Genomic DNA, 15,893 nt, shown 5'->3' on the forward strand with positions numbered 1-15,893 from the left:
ATTCAAGAAAAATAAAGACATTGACATGTACAGCATTGCAGCACAGACAATCATCCTACCAAAAGGATGATGATTTCAGCAGGATCATCAGTCTACCATCAGACAATTGTCTGTCCTATGTACATAAAAATGAATTTATAAAGCTGAGCATGGGAATGCCCGCCTCAGCTAGATCATGAAAACAGTATGAAAATAATGTATTGTATTGTATCTTATTACAGGTCTCCTCCCAACATTGAATGAACTTCGGATCCTCCTAATAAAGCATTTCACCCGATAAACGGCCTCATACTTTAGGGGGCAACTGTTATAGATATTTTTGTGCCTTACAGCTTTGATCATGAAATATCCATAATCCAAGGGATCCAAAGTCCCTAAAAGTGTTGTTCCTGCCCCTAAAGGAACAAGGTCAACCAATGACAGCTTCTCCCAGAAGTTCTCCACCTGAAACTGCTCAAAACTAGTCAAATCAGGATCAATTCAGAAGCTCTACTAGCTGCCTGCGTTGCAAAGCATCCCAGTACACTAGCTAGGTGCGTTGCAACGCACCTAAATGCACTACCCAGGTGCGCTGAGCAGAAAATGACAAGTGGCAGAGTCATTCAACGAGGTGGAGAGACAATGGAAGCTTCCAGAATCTTCTCCAATGACAGTTGCCTCACTGAATTCGACCAGTGATGAGTAAGAGGCTCTCAGTCTCCAAGTGGAAGCAAGAACTGACAGAGAGAAGCCACAAGTCAAAACATAAGCTGACTCATCCTCTCTGCTTACATCTATATATGGATCCCTCATCCCAGAGATCCAAGGGGGCTGGAATTTTGTACTTTGCAGAGAATTGCTGTTGGTTTGAGATTGAGATTAGTACATTGGGTGATTTATGCTTTGTTGGAGGAGAGGAAGGGATTCCTTTGCTGGGAGGTAGATGCCGGATCGGGACTCACTTGGTTGTATCTCCTCTTGGACTTTCTTATCATATCAATAAAATTATTTGAGTTTCTCCTACATGCTGTGTATCAATGATGTTTTGTTATATTTGCATGTTTAGCTTAATCTGATCCTGAGCTTTTCATGAATGTATATCTATATCTTCGTGTAGTTTCTCTCTCTTGTGATCTTGCGGGAATTCGGTAAAGCTGGGCCGGTAAGGGAGCAAGGAGCTGGGAGCCATTGAAGAGAGGAGTGATTGGATCAACAAACTAGCGAAAGACACAGGTTAGTTGCATCCTTCCTCTTCATTTACATTTCATAAAGAAGAATACTCAAGTAGTTTTCCTTGTTTGTTGCTAAGGCACTATCACACCTTAGAGTGGGATAGGGGCATTCTGAATAGATACTTTTCCCAACAACACCATCTCCACAAATATACGGGCATAGGAGGTATACTTACCTCATAGTGTTGCCTCTGAAATCTTTTAAAAATGACCTAATTTATTGCTTATATCTTTTAAAGACTTTGGCATCCAATAATCTAAAGGTAAGGAGTAGAGTCTTATCCATACCGGTATTGATGTGAATGTTTCTCGCTCCGGCACAAAGTTCATCATCCATGGCCGCATATATAGACCAGCTACTGCATAAAAGTATGGTCCTCCTTCAAAAATCCTATCTCTGTCCTCCATATTCGTAAACAACACTGTAAAAATACCTTTGGATCCAAGATGTATATTTAACTCCCCTTTTGATTTCCAGTTGTATTTTATCCAAGTGTATAACGCTTTCTCTGTCGGCCAGATTCCCATAAACTTGCATATTATAGCATAGTTTGCCACATGATCCCTATGCTCTTGCAGAGCTGGATCATTCAATATTACTCGTGGTTTAGTATTGGTCTTGGGTTTATAGGGCCCCATATTGGTTCTATTCTCTGTTCCCTGACCTCTGTCTTCTGCTATCTTCTCCTGTCGGTCTTCCTCGTGGGTCCCTTACTCTGCATGGGTATTGCTGCCTTCTGCCGTTTGGGTTTCAGTATTTTTTGTCTTGTCCTCCAAGGAGTGTGGAGGCTTGTTCTTTCTCCCTACACTTCCTCTGTTTGAAACTACATTACTGTAGGAGGGAGTGGAGCTCCCTCCTCCCTACACTTCCATGGTTGCCTGTTTACCTCTATCACTTCCTTTGTTGAACCCTAGAACCGGGTCTCCCCCTCCAACATCAACCCTCAAATTTCAATCTCCTTGGATCATCAGCTCGGTTGATTGGATATCCGTTAAACAAATTCTAATCCTAAAATTAATTCATTAAGCATATTAATTTGAAAAAAACAATTTCACACCAAAACTTACTTGAATTCTAATAAACATCATATATAAATATAACAAGTGTTAGTTTAAGATATAAATTCTATCTTAATCATACAATCAACTAGTTGCGAAAATATCTCAACCAAACACCAAAGTAAGAGATATTTTAGTTGGACTAAATCTCTCAAATCCAACTAATTAACAATTAATCAACTGGCATAACAATTACATTTATGATGATGAATCTCATTCAATGTGCACAAGACAAGTAGGAGTTAAATCTCCATATCTCTCCCTTAACCAGTGTTTGTCTTTGATATTCATGTTTGCAAAGTTTACATTAGCTTCTTTAAACATCTTCGAAATAGCATAGATCAAACTCCATCAAGTTGTCTCATAACCCTCATGAAGGTGTGGTTGGAAAACTCGATTGCCAAGTTCCACTCTGGGACACCTGAATTACCGATATCTTGAAGTCAATTATTGAACATCGTCCTAAATTTCAACATAACCTCAAGAGAAGATCACTCCCATGTCTTCAACAAATGAGGGATCATTCCCTAGATCCACCACTACCAAATTCGCTGGACAACCATCCATATTGAGTTTTACACCACTTGATCTCTTAAAATAGTTGCTTCAGACACAATCAATCATTTATTTAGAATAAAAATTGATTTACTATGAACAAACTCCCATTTACGGAGATACATAAATGTCAACCATTATACTTGCTAGTTGTATAAAAAAAAATCATCTAAATACAAAATGCATATGGAATAGCTTATTACAAAATAACCTCTTTATATAAATTTAAAATTCACAATAATTAATTTTTACAAACAAATTTTTACAAAACAAACTTCTCATGGTTTATACAAAATCTATTACTAATTAATATGGTTGCCCCTTACAAAACACATTGACAACAACATAGCATAATGTAGAATAGAACATCCATGTAATTCGACCAACGCTCCTGCTCTTCTCATTCGACCTACCATCCAGCTTGGCAGTGAACCAGTCTTTAATCCAATCAGATGGAAGTCATCAATAGAGCCACAATGCCAACAATAATTCCCGAGGTGGAAGCGAGTATGAAACTTGAGGGATGAAGTCGAATCCTTTTGAGTGGGTCATCGGAACAAAGATCTCATTTGCACAAGCCCGGTTGAATATTAGATTGCATTTGAATTACGTTGTGTTTACTTGCTGCGAAGAGACAAACGTAGAAACCAGTGAAATATCGTCAAAACATGTGAGTCTGCAAGGCATCTGCCATGGCTTCTTTGAGTCTGCAACTGCCATGGCTTCTTTGAGTCTGCAAGGCATCTGCCATGGCTTCTTTGAATGGTTGACGAGGCAGCTCCAAAAGGTCGTGGTGTCGCCCCATAATAGACGCAGGGGATTTCCATCAAGAGCATGCAAGTCAAAATATTCTGATTCTCAATCCTGCTGGCATTTCACATCCAAGCAAATAACTCTTGTCCAATGAAACCTCCAGATTAACCTTTGAGGAATCCAGAGCTGCGATCATAGCGAGACAGATCACGAACACGACTCTCACTCTTAGCAACTCGTGGTTTTGTGTAGGACCACAAAGAAGTTTGCATTACATGCTTTGATATAAGTCAGTGGGCTGGTTCATTCCTCCACGTGGCCCAAAAAAATCTCGAACTGGCCGCTCAACAGAAATGGCGGAACAATATGATGCACGCAGGGCGCCACTTCAGTCACATTTTTCTTTGAGAGGGCTAACATCACACACCACAATATGCTTCGCGAAACGCGCGACTCACACCAATTAAATCTACATCTCCAACAGGATATCCATCGATTATCAATTTGAAAAAACAATTTCACACCAAAATTTACTTGCTTTATATTAAACATCAGATATAAATATAAGAAGTATAGAAATTTTATCTTAATCATACAATGAGTTATTTGAGAAAATATCTCAACTAAATATTAAAGTAGGAGCTATTTTGGTTGGATTAAATTTCTCAAATCCAACTAATTAATAATTAATTAACTCACATAACAATTACATTTAATTTATGATGATAAATCTCATCCAATGTGCATGGAACACTAAAATAGGAACTATTTTTAGTTGGATTAAATCTCTCAAATCCAACTAATTAACAATTAATTAAATCACATAACAATTACATTTATGATGATGAATCTCATCCAATGTGTATAAGACAAGTAGGAGTTAAATATCCAAATCAATTTGCTTTATTGAGTGAATCATTCAATTATAGAAGTAAAAAAATGTTTCCTATATCTCCAAGAAATTGGATTATGAATTAGCTTGGCAAGTAACAAAGCCTAAACTTAAATGATCATTGCATCTATGGATAAAGTGGAATTTCTCCCTCGTAGATCAAATCTCCAAGAGGAATAAATTTGCTACAAATGAGAGAAAAAAGAGAGTTAATTTTTTGGGCGAAAACAAATTTTATTTAAAATGATCATTAATATTAAATTTTAATGTGGATTAAATTTATACATTCAATAATAGGTATCAAATGACTTACCTTATAATATATCTCACATTGTCAAAATTAAAATAACATAAAAATTATCTAAATTATATTATTATTATTATAAAAAAGACTAATATTATATTATTATATGTTTTAAAAAATGTGTAACAATTTTTTTAGTTATGGAGATTTATGTCTATTTTGGTATGGAAATTATTAATTTGTAAATAGATTTTGTTACAATACTATGGTTTACTAATACCACAGGTCCAAAAACACATGACTTAAGACACATGTTCATATAACTTTTTTTATTTAATCACATTAATTAATAACTAAAAAAACATAAGTATTTTTAAGATAAATTTAAAACTTTAATTTATGATAATTAATAAAAATATTTTAAAATGTTTTATGGGTTAAATCTCTATTATTATCTAATAATTATTAATAATAAAATTAAAATTTTAAAAACTTATTTCTCAGCAAACATATATATCACTTAAAAATAATAATTTTTTATTCACCTTGAATAAAAAAAATAGATGAATGAAGATGAAGTAGAATAGAAAAATAGATGAATGAAGATGAAGTAGAATATTCTTAGTTGAATTTATTGTTTATGTATTTTGACAAAAAGCTAAAGAAACATTATATAATTTGTAAACTCAGTGGGCATCTTTTTCACTTTTGTTTTTCACAAAACTGAAGTCATCAAAGTCAAGTACGGCACTTTGCAGACAGAAAACATAACGAGTCCAAAGTGATAAAAGTATTTTTTTTTTGTTTTTCAAGCGTCATGGAAAAAACTCGGGGAAATTATGGCAATTAGAGTTTGCAACTCAGAGTCTATGGTCCGCGAGCATGCCCCTTTTGAATCCCAAGCAGCTTTGGAGTTTGGTTGTCAAAGTGTTGTGTCTAACCGCCACCAAAATTCAATTCAACTTAAGTGACTATACTCATCCCTTCAATGCTCTCCTGGTAAAAGTCTGAGTTAGTAGCAATAAAGCCGGGTCAGATTCATAGAGCTACAATAACGTTGGATCATAGTAAATTCGTATCGATAAATATTGTGAAATTTTGAATACAAAATACCCAATGTCACACACAACCAAATAAGTCAGCTTCAAAATTAGTTTAGGGGAAGAGGAGGTGTTCTTTATTATCAAATAGAAAAGCAACATAACATGAAATGAAATGTATGGTACATGGAGTGCCTCGGCTGCCTGTGGCAGTAGGTTTTATAAGGTTCCGAAGCATGTATTATGTGGTTTTTAACTCTTTCCTTCGTAGAATTTCTTAAACTTTCAATGAACCGCTTAAAAGTAAGCAAATATTATATTAACTAAGATTCCTTAAACTTTCAATAAATCGCTAAAAAGTATGGCGAATATTATATTAAGTGAGAGAAGAAATACGTCTTTTTCTTTTCTTTTTTTAAGTGAGATAATCTTATATTGAGATAAATTTTGGCATAATGCGATGTTGGATAATGGTTGATTTTTATATTGAGATATTTTTTGTCACAATGTAACGTTGGACCATGGTTGGCAATGGAAGACCATGGTTGTCACAATGTGATGTCAGAATACGAGACAAACTTTGTCGCAAATGCGACCATGGTTAACCATGGTTGATTTACATATTGAGATAATCCTTGTCACAATGCGACATTGGTTGGTTTTCGTATTGAGAGAATATTTGTCCCAAAGTGACGTTGGATCATGGTTGACAATGATTATAAACCTAATGGATTTGTAGCACACTCAAATATTAATACTATAACCCTATGAATAATATTATACCCTAGGAATATGAACCCTTAGATTAATAAATCCAAGGGATTAATACTAAAAACCCAAGGGATTATAACCCTAAGGGAATAATATTACACCCAAGGGATAAATATTATAAACCCAAGGTATAAAAACCCTAAGATAAATATTATAAACCCTAAAAGAAATATGGTTGACCAAGGTTTGCTATCGTTGATTTTCATACTCAGACAATCTTTGTCACAATGTGACGTTGGACTATGGTTTATCATGGTTGATTTTCATATTGAGACAATCTTTGGCACAATGTGACATTGGACCATTGTTGACCATATTGGACCAGAACATTGTGACATTGGACCAACACATTAAATCCTCACATTTTTAGTTAAAATGTAAACGATTTACATATTAATAATGTGTTTAATAATCTTAAAAAATATTGTACAATATTTAATTTAGTGTAAATATATATTCAAATTTAATATTTAATTTTAATAACCACATTTTTTCTGAAATTTCGGCATGATTTTGAAGAAATTTGGCAATTTTGTTTTGATATTACAGTTGTAGAGTTCAATAATTTGAGATGTTGCCAAGGTTCTTGAGGGTCATGTTGTAGTGGCTACAACCACCCTCCAAAATGGCTCGCATGCAAATTTCAGAGCCTACGTTGGATCCTGGGATTGACCATCCTTGGTGACTCGTTGGTAAGCTAATGATTTCAATCTCTCCTCCTTGATATTAAGAGTTGTCCATGCTCTCTTATTTATGCAACATGTGTCATCTTTGGGCATAGGGGTTGTTGTTTGTCGTGCAAAGGGAATGTTGTTTTGCTTCAAGGGAAAGCATGTGTGCATGAGTGGTTGTCATCACATAGACATGTTTCACACTCACTTCACACACTCTTGTCACGAAGGTTGTTGCATCAAGCGAAGTATGTCTTATGCATTCTAGATGGTCTACGTTGTGTCACTAAGTGTTCGTGTGTAATCACAGTCGAGTCCTATCACTATTTACATTTGTGTCACTAATCTCACACTTAGCCATTTCCCAAGAAACCTAGCCTCATTTAGCTTCTCGGAACTTTGTACTTTTCTTATGCAACCATCAAACTTCCTCCCTTGCCTGTTGAAACCCCACAACACGCAGAGACCTCAGCCAACACTGCTCTCTAGAAATGCACAAAGCAGTGAGGTAGCCAACACTGCTCTCCAGAAATATGTAGCGCAATCCAGCTGCCCTCCATTTAGAAACTGCGCAGAGGTGTCCTCCCACTACCCCCATCCCACAGCAGTGTCCTGAGCATCAAAAGTGCACAGTGTTGTCCAAGTTGTATGCAGAAACTGTGCATATGGGCCTCCCAATGCCTCATTCCTGCAGCAATCACTCCCCGCTGAAATAGCGTTGATCCATCACCTAGTGACTACAAGAAAATGTGACATGCTGAGATCACTCCCAAGGAGTTCGGGAGAAGGACCAAGAGACCAAGTAATGGAAAATATCAGGACCACATGCAAACTCCATTGGATGCATGATCATCTTGAGAGTATCCAGGACCACATGCAAACTCCATCAGATGCATGATCATCTTGAGAGTAAGTATGGTAAGTAAAGAAAACCTTCCGAAGTACACCTCTTAGTTGAGTTTGCAGGACTACTTATCATTGTCATATCATCCTATCCTTAGTAACATGCATGTGCGCAAACACAACAAGTCATCTCATGTGTTTCCTCTACATGTCTTGCTTCCTTTACACTCGTTTGAACAAGTGTCGTCTTCAACATGCTGATTGTTATGTCATGCTTGCGACCTCATTCTAGTGATGTTGAAGGTTGTGTTGGAGTTGTATTCACTATGTAAGCCTCTGTCGCACTCACACACGAAGTTGTATGCATGTCGTCCAAGTGTCGTCGTGGTCTCTAACCGATCTATCTCAATTGTCGCACTTATCGCCTGCACCTGTTGGTCAATCACGCTAACCATGTTGTCTTGTTGGTTTGAGGTGTCTTGTCATCGATTTGTGTTGAGTGTGTGTTCGCAAGGTCATTGTCGGGCCCAGATGTTGGAGGGTGATCTGGTCAACAATCCCAAAACAATCCAATTTCTCTTGCAATGAGTAATTGAATATCTCAAGAGAGAAACCACCTAGTCTCTATAATCTGTGTCCCTCACTCAACCCTTTTTTTAATTTGAACATCAAAATACATACATTGTTTTTTCATGGAGTTCATAAGAAAAATACAATTGGGGTTGTCACACTAAGTTTGAGCATAGCGAAGGAGATTGGTGACTAGTAGGTTGGTGCCTACACAATATCTTGTTGATTTGGTGGTCAGCTAAGGAGGTTATTGTCTCTAGTAGGTTAGTGCCTACTAGATTTGTAACAATAGGTTGGTACCTATAGACACTTATAAAGATAAGTTTTTGTGCTTTTCTCCCACAAGGGTTTTCACATTAAACTTTGCATACTCTGATTTGAGCTTACATTCATTTAATATTTTGAAGTTAATGAATGATTGATGAATGATCATTTAAATATAAAAATGATCTTATATTGATTCATTCACCTATGGTATAAGCCTAAGTTCAAGAAAGGCTTGTTAAGCCACATGTGGGGGTGACTCTAGCAGACCAAACCCACATCTTTAACCAATTACAACGTCAACTTAAGGGGGCACATGTTTCACATCCCAATAAGTGAAGTATGCATGGTTTGGTGCAATGTATAATCGGCAACAACTACTCTATTTAAAAAAAAAATCAAAGCCTTTATTTTTCACATTAGAATAACTATTATAGCTTGTTTTTTTCACATTGCCTTATCATAATAGCAAGTTTGTACCTTCAAAAAATTGATAAATAAAATAGATATAAATCAAGGTTAGATAGATTGGTTTTTATTTATCATTGGGCATATTTTTCACTTTGTATCTAGTGAATTGAATGCAAATCTAAACCATTTATTCGTTTCACCATACAACATTTTCATTAAAGATCAAGATTTCTATCCCCACACAAGTAAGTTATCATTTAAAAGTATTGTCTACTCACTATACATTACTTTTAGTTGCTAATTTTACTATTTTAGAGTCAAACATTTAATTTCTAGTCTTATTTAAAGTATATTTCATAATTGGAATTTTCTAGACACTTGATCTAAATGGATGTGATGCCAAATCCACAGAAAACACAACTTGAAAGTTACCATTTTTGTTGTTATAGGTTGAATTTGGTCTTAAAGGGTCTATATTTCATCTCCTAACCCCCATATCCCTAGCTATATAATCAAGGAGTGTTTTCGCACTCATTAGGTGGTTGTTTAGAGAAAAATAGGTCGTGGTCATTACTATCTAGTACAATTTTTGTAGTCTATTGTAACAATACAATAACCTAATTTGGTTCATAAATCCATAACCAACTTTCTAAACCAAGAAATGGCACCATAATCAGTTAAGCATTTTTTCTCTACATCAGATTTAGATGGTTACATGTTATATTTCACATTATTTTGTGTAGTTTTATTTGTTGTTTTAGTTTTCTATTGCATTATCATACACAAAAATAATAAGACAACCCGAGGATTTAACTCTTCCACCTCTTTTTGACCCCATTTAAGGCACTACTCTTATTTGGATTTGATTGGGGTATCAAATGGGACTCTTCCCTTGACTTTTTAGGAGGAAGTTCAGTCTAAAGGGTGAAGGTTTGGGTCATGGTGCTTGCCTTATGTGTGTCATCCAATAGATATAATAGACCTTTCGAACCTTGTTAATATGATCAGTAACAAGAGCACTAAATCTGTTTCCTCCTTGGAAATTTCATAGATTAAATACCCTCATGGGAATTGAGCAGTCCATAATCCTCATTAGTAAGCCCAAGTCCCGAGAATACACACACACACACATGTATATGCTAGGAAAAATGGTGGTAGCTCTGAGTATTAGGGTTTTAAGCATAGGAAGATCTTGTGGGTTATTTTCATTTGTGGCCTGCAGCCACATAATTGAGTCAGGCAATTGATGACTATTACCGAACATAGAAGGAAATCACCATATCATTCAAGGTAAAGGTCGACGACTGGTCTATGTGATCCCAGGAGTGGTATGGTTACCATCGTCCTAAAGCTCCCACAACTCTTCAACACCTTCAGATGGTAAAGTGGTGGGATATGAAGTGTTGGTCAAAGGGGATTACTTGGTTCATTTATTAAACTCTCAACTTCTTTCCTAAAGGGATTTATTTTGCTCTATAGGGGGTGACTTTCGATGAAGATGTCTAGTTGAGCATATCACATGATATGTTATGTACACCTTTTTTTAGAACATTATTGTTATCAAATTGGATCAAGCCTTCCTCTGGTCCTTTTGGGTTGCAAGTTTAGATCAATGCTTACATAACCCTAACATCTCTTAGAATAGTGCAGGTCCACTTAAAAAACCCCCTATGCTTATTAATCTTGGTTGTGTGGAGGGTTGGAAGAATTGGAATAAGAGGATTTTTTAATTTTTGTTAAGACCCTTAATGGGAAGTCATTCCTTTTTTGGGTCTTAGGTATGGATCATGTGGTGAATCTCAAGTAGGATATAGAAAATTAGTTGGGTTTTCCTATAGATATATAAAGTCTTCTTCATGAAGGGAAGCAACTTCCAGATCTATTTCAGTTATAGGATTACAACATTTCAAGAAATTCCACCATTATGTTGAATTTAAGGCTATAAGGGGGTGCTTTGGGATACAAGAACCTAAGAGGTTCAGTCTCCTACAAGGATGTGACATGAGTTAAGGGTTCTAATCAATCAGATCTACCACAATACACTCCTAGACAGTACATTGTATAACAACAATAACAAGCGCCCACCATGGAGGTAAACCTAATGGAAGTAAATCAACTTTTTTCTATTCTTCAATCCAGAGTAGTGATTTGTATATTCAATAGGTTTTGGCCCAAGTCCGATGCTTTGCATCAATGGGTTTTTTCAACCTGGACCAACCATTGTGACATATACCTATCCTCAAAAGTTTTTTTCATTTTTGAGTTCAATACACGAGATGACTTGGAGAGAGTTTTGAAGGAAGGGCCCTGGTTTTGGCAAAGTGCAGGGATTTTCATCACCCATTCGTTCCGAAATTTTGATTCCACAACAATAGTGGTCTCAACAATGTCAGTATGGTTGAGGTTACCAAATATTCCCCTTCCCTTTTGGAAACACAAGGTTTTTGAGGATATTGGAAACACTTTGGGACCATTTAGAATGATGGAATCTTAAAGAATGGAGAAATGGTTATTTAATTTTGCTATAATATGTGTGGAAATGGATCTAAGTAAAAGTCTACTTGACTGCATTTAGAAGAAACATAAAATATGACATTTAGGTGTTTCTCATGCTACTAAACAAGACATTTGTAGGACACATGCCCCAAAGCAAAAAAAACACCCAAAAAAGGCAATGATTTCAACCAACGCGGAGTAAGGGGGGTGGCAGAAGGCTCAAAGGAAGAAAGGAAAGAAAGAGAAGTGATTACTACAACACTTAATTTATCATATTTTCTTTTATATTTTTAAGTTTTATTAAGCACATAAGTCAAAAGTTTGCTCTTAAAGAATGCCATTAACATCTATAAAACTTAATTTTTTTTTTTAAAGTTGAGATAAAATTAAGATTTTTTCATTTGGAAAAAATATTATTTATAATAATGATATAAATTAATTATTATTATTATTATCCAATTTTAAGGTCACCACCAAGCCAGACACCAAATTTGTGTATGAGACCCCCTTGCTTATGGGATAAAGGATCCACCTCCCCACACCTATTTGACTACTAAGTCTATGAAGGTATACATACTCTACACCCTCTGGTTTTGAGCTTATAACCTCTTAGGAGGAAACGCATACTCTTAACCATTAAGCCCACTCTTAACCATTAATATTAAAAGATAATAAATATATATAATTTTTAAGATTTACTTATTTGCAAACGGATATAACATTATTTTGAAAATTTATTTACACTTAAATATTATGTAAGTAAGATTTTGATAAAATCTGGTAGGGATTTTTGTAAATACATGTTAGGTTAGGTTACAATTGTCAAACTTCAAGATTTTGGGTGCCGCAGAAGCGCTGAATCCATTTGTACCATCGAAAACATGATTCAAACACTAATAAGACAAAAAATTTTTACCACTTTTAACCATCCAGTCATTTCCTTCTCCTCTTGACGGTCAACGGTCAACGCTGATCACTGAGCTTATGTATGGGTTTGCAAGAGGAGTTATACAAAAATTAATCAAAGACAAAACCACGAAATGATGTATGTGCCATTTGAAATTGTAATTGGATTCGTTATTTACAAAGCCGCTAGAGATGACTTTACGAATTCAAGCTTTACTTGAACAATTACACATTCCTTCAAAATTCAATTCAATTCGTTTGCTTATTTCCATCCATTCAAGTCAAATCCTGTAGTTACAGCAGACATAATATAAATTAAAGTCAATTCAACTCGTTCGCTTATTTCCATCCATTCAAGTCAAATGCTGTCAAATGCTGCAGTTACAGCAGACATAATATAAATTACATCCGTTGGTTGAATGAGAATTAAGACTCAAACCGCTGCTAGACTTCCCCTTTGTTTCACATTGCTGAAGCTACTTCCCCAACTTGGAACCCCACAGCTATATATTCATGACAACTTACTCCATTCTCCATCAAACGACCTCACCACAGGGATCTCGGGTGGGTATTCTATGCAACTCTCTCGCATTACCAACCGTAAAATTCTGTAAGCTCCTTTGGTCTCTCTAAGGGGAGATTGGCTTTCTGAGAGCATTAGGAGAATTTATTGTCACGAAAGCCTCAAATTTCAAGCAGCCTTTGTTATTCTAGATATTGCCATTTCATCATATCCTTTGCAATTCATTTTATGGATCACCTCCGCATAATGGGTTTCCTGGTGCTGTTATTCACCACATTGTCTGCTCTACAATTTGCGGATGCTAGGGTTTTGGAGCATCATTTTGACAACGCCGCCCACTCGCATAAGAATTCTGTAGTTATCTTCGATTCCGACCTCGATGCGGTGGCCGTGGCTTCCTCCAGACAAAACTACAGCGGTCCGGAAGGACATGTGGCAAACTGCTCTGCGTCGAATCCAGGGAGCAACTCTGAGATTTCGACCCACGCGGCCAATAATACGGTCATAGCAGCAGAGCTTTCACAGAAAGAAGCCACGCCAGGAGATAGCAGTAGCTCCAATGCGCCAGCAGGTCTTAAAGAAGTCGCACCAATCGAAGGCAACGCCGACATCCTTGACGAGATGCTGAATTCACACAGCAGCCCTGGAGTTGGGCACGTGAGCGTCAATAATCGAATCGAAGGAAATATTTTCTCCTCAGGACAAAGCCCTGGCGTGGGACACTGGGAGAAATCTACAACTACATATTCGTCCACATCTCCGTCAAGACCAACACCCAACAATGTGTTGTCTTCCGGTCCGAGCCCAGGAGTTGGGAGAGGCCATACCAGTGGTATTGCCGGCACTCGATCAGAGTTGGGAACATTTAACAAACTGCCTTCAGGGCCAAGCCCGGGAGTGGGGCACAAGGTCACCACTGGCTATACCGAGATGGCCCAAGAGTCGGAGTCAAAGAAAAGCGCAACGATGATGAATATACTGCCCTCTGGGCCAAGTCCCGGAGTAGGCAATTCGGCTACCAACGGGAGAAATATGATGGATAAGATCAGTATAGAGTCAGAATCGATGAAGAAAACTGAATCGAAGAAGAAAAACGCAATGAGGATGAATATACTTTCGTCTGGGCCAAGTCCAGGAGTAGGCAATTCGGCTACCAACGGCCGCAATGCGATGGAAAAGATGAGTAGAGAAAAAGCTGAGGAAGGACTGAGCATAGAAACATTTAACAGACTGCCGTCGCGTTCAAGTCCGGGAGCAGGCCACTCTTACACCAACGCTCATCAACCGGAGAAATTAGAGAGAGCATCGGAGGATAGAAAGGACAGTGATGATACTCCAATATTTGAAAAGCTTCCGGGAGGGCCGAGCCCGGGCGGAGGCCACTCGTATGTGCAAAAATCAGCGTCGACAATGAGGATGCAGTTAGCCTCCAACGCTCTAAGGAAGACCTCCTCCAGTCCCAGCCCTGGCGACCGCAATTCATCAAAGAATAAGGTAAAGGCCGCACGAAGCGAGAAGAAAAGTGTGCATCAAATCAGTGGAGTGCCCGATTGGAATATTGGATGCGATGGTGCTGGTCTGGACTCTTATGGCACGCCAACTCCGCCAATGTTCGGGATCGCGAACGCGGGGAGTTAAGGATGGTACTTACAAATCGAAATTATTCCATTTTTCGTGTGCAAGACAAGGCCATACTGGGCTGTCACAGCTCTACATTCTTTTAATTCTTTATCAACCCTACCATTGCTTATGGATTTTCTAAATTGAATTATTCCATTTTTCTTGTAAATTCTTATGGCTTTACAGTTCGACATTCTTTAAATTCTTTATTAACCCTACCATTGATTGGTTCATCAACGTTGTAAGCTGTTTATGGATTTTTTAAATGCAATGGTCATCTGTCCTGATAAACCATCAAATAAAGTGTGTACTGGCAAACTGTTTTGTGCATTAACGGATTAAGAACAGAATGTCAACCTCTCCTATCATTAACTTTCTTTCTAATTTTTAGGAGTACCCAAAATCATATTCGGCGTTAAAGTATACAACCCGCTCTTTTTATTCTTAAATGATTCCCTCTTTCAGCAGCGTAATACCCAACCCAGTGACAACATTTAAGTCGGAGTACCATGGAAAGAAAAAGGCAATCCCCGAATATCTTGTCATTTCACAAATAAAAATTTCAATAATAATAAAATTACATATAGATTATATTATCAAAAAATTAATAAAACATTTACGGATACTTAAAAACTATAACCTCTCTTCAATTAAAAAAAATGAATTACACTACAAAGACATAAACTATATCATCAAAAATCTCAAAAAAAACATTTCCTCGTACTTAAAAACTATGACCTCCCTAACCGCTCATAACAGCCAAACGCAATATGATCTCATCTAATTTTAATAACAGGAAAAAGCAATCCAAACACTGAAACATTATCAACCAAACCAAATTTCATGTCCGGCGCTATAAATTTTTTGACATCACATTCTTTTATTAAATAAAAGAACATATAGACCATGCTGAAAAGCAATTCATCAACATCCCTACTTTTCTGGATTTCTTCTTTTCATTGATGAATGAGTGGATTCTACTATTAGACAAATAAAGAGCCAACATTACTCTGGTAAACATACCATCTCTTGCAATGTTTCAAATCTCTCTACTTATATATACT

This window comes from Pinus tabuliformis, chromosome 8 (assembly GCF_031772625.1).
Source record: "Pinus tabuliformis cultivar Carrire ecotype Pingquan chromosome 8, CPIR1, whole genome shotgun sequence".
Classification (NCBI taxonomy): Eukaryota; Viridiplantae; Streptophyta; class Pinopsida; order Pinales; family Pinaceae; genus Pinus; species Pinus tabuliformis.